This window comes from Lipotes vexillifer, unplaced genomic scaffold (assembly GCF_000442215.2).
Source record: "Lipotes vexillifer unplaced genomic scaffold, Lipotes_vexillifer_v1.1 scaffold657, whole genome shotgun sequence".
Lineage (NCBI taxonomy): Eukaryota > Metazoa > Chordata > Mammalia > Artiodactyla > Lipotidae > Lipotes > Lipotes vexillifer.
The window spans coordinates 1,539,181-1,541,798 of record NW_006774518.1 but is presented as its reverse complement, the minus strand read 5'-3'; positions in this window follow the sequence as shown (position 1 = coordinate 1,541,798).

The following is a 2,618-nucleotide window of genomic DNA, read 5'->3' as shown; positions in this document are numbered from 1 at the left end:
AGGAGTACTGAGTAGTTCATAAAATTGCTGCAAGTGTTGGAGAAGCAGACTCAGAGGCTCATAACCAGACCAGAGCCAAAACAGCATACATAACCCTCCTATGAGTTGACCCAAGTCACTGTCATTAAACACTGGATGTTACAGCTTGATCCACTGATGCTTTATGCTATGGACACTAGATGCCTATGCTAGCCTACTGCCACTGCTGACCCAAGAACTGTCCATTTCTGCCACTGCTGCCACTACCAGAGAGATTTTTCCACTGCTTCTAGTTTTTGTATCACCTATCTTTGATCCAAGTTGCAGTGAGGCTGTATCTGACTGGTCAAACACAGACTACATGCCCTTGCCCTAAGTACAAAAAAGCCTGACAAAGAGAATATCTTCAGTTTTTCCCTGTGCTGAACACCATGCTATGCCTCCCAGATCCCCTTTCAAGACTGATGGGCTTATTCTCCCAGTTGCTGGGAGTGTTGCCAGCTGGTAGCCCTTTCTGACAGCTCTGTCAGTCCTCTCCAGTAACTGCCCTCAAACTGAAAAAAAACAGCTTGGTCCAAGGTAATGACCCCACCCTAAGGGCAAGCTGCATCCAAGGGACTGATCTCCTGAGGTGGTATAAAGACCTTATCCCTTCACCCAATTCAGGACAACTCTAAAGGACCATCTTTGTTCCATGGGAACAGTAGAGGCTTTTGTTGTGACTGCATCACAGCCCAACTTCTGCCCAATGCTACAGCCTTCAATCCCTCACAGGTGTTAATCCCCAAATCACTACCTATAAACTTCCTGCATGCTAATCTGTCTTTCATAGTATGCTTCTCTTGGAAGCCAACTTGTGACACCAACTATAATGAAATAGTTAAGTAAGCATTCTCTGAATATAATTCAATATAACTAAAAGTTAATGATATTCAGAAACAGAAAACATATTCCTTCATTTGAAATCTTTTTAATTCTCTCAGCTATTGATTCAAAGAGACAATATAAATATTTGAGAATATCTAAAAAATTGTGATAATCAAAACACTACACCTGATAAAGTCTGGAAACAACTACAGCAGTGTGCAAAGGAAAATTTTTAGCCATAAACATTTAAATGAAACATAGATAAATATAATTTAAGAATCCAATTGAAAGGAGACAACAAAATAAATAAACTGAGGGACTGCAACAGAAATTGAGATAAAAGCAGAAATCAATGAATCAGTAAACAGAAAAATAAAACTTTAAAAAATAAATCCAAGAGTTGGATATTTTAAAAACGATAAGTATAATTGAGAAACTACTATCTAAACTAAGTAACAAAAAGAGAGGAGAGGGCTTCTCTGGTGGCGCAGTGGTTAAGAATCCGCCTGCCAATGCAGGGAACATGGGTTCTAAGCCCTGGGCCGGAGCAACTAAGCCCGTGTGCCACAACTACTGAGCCTGCGCTCTAGAGCCTGCCAGCCACAACTACTGAGCCCACGTGCCACAATTACTGAAGCCTGTGCGCCTAGAACCCAGAATCCACAACATGAGAAGCCACCGCAATGAGAAGCCCACGCACAGCAACAAAAAGAGTAGCCCCCGCTCGCTGCAACTAGAAAAAACCTGTGCAAAGCAACAAAGACCCAATGCAGCCAAAAATAAATGAAAAAAAAAAAAAAGAGAGAGAGGAGAGAGCAAACATACAACACGAGAGGATGGTAGAAGTTCCACATGAGGGAAAAATGATATTCTGATTTAAAAAAACAAAAACAATACCACTCTGGCTGCTCTATTGAGAATGGGATGTGGGGGAGACAGGCAGAAGTAGAGAGCTCACTTAAGAGTTTACTGCGGTAATCCAAAAGAGATAATGGTGTTATCAACCCATCTTAGGAGAAAGGATGAACACAATGCTATATTCACAAATGGAATATTATACAGTAATGAAAATGAATTTTAACTCAACAATATGGGTATATCTTAACATATTGAGTGGAAAGAAGCAAATTCAGATTACCTATGACATGATGCCTTTTAGACAAAAACAACTAAAATTAAAAGCCTATATTGTTTGGCCATGTGTATGTATCAAGCAGAACTATCTTTTCAATAAGTAAGGGGACACAAAATACGGAGGGAGACAAGACAAAGAGTTGTAGTAAAGGTTAGGTTATTGTCAACGTTCTGGTTCTTATAGATTTGGTAATGGATTAAAGAATGTTCACAATTTAGGGTAACGCAAAGTTTTAAGCCAGGCGTTATGATTAACCCCGTTTTGCATATCTGCGGTCCACCCGGGTTGGGGGACAAACCAAGGATTTGGGAAAAGTTTCCCGTAAGTCCAAAGGTGAAGTTTGAGCCGCGTCCCTGCTGCGTGGGCTTCCATTTCACGGCCCCATACTGAAATGGGATGAAGTCAAGGATGAGGCCCGCATGGGAGCTGTAGAGGCAAGCTTACTACTTCAAACAGAAGAACAGACGCCTTCTCCTTCAAAGTCTGAGGACTTCAAGACCGTAGCGAAGACGCCTGGGAAATGGAGTCCCGGCTCCTGAGGAGATCCGAAGGCTTCTGGGAAGCGCAGTCCAAAGCCGGCCCGTCTCCTTCTGCGCAGCCTCAAAAGTCTCTGTGGAAGAACGCCTGGGGGGGGGGG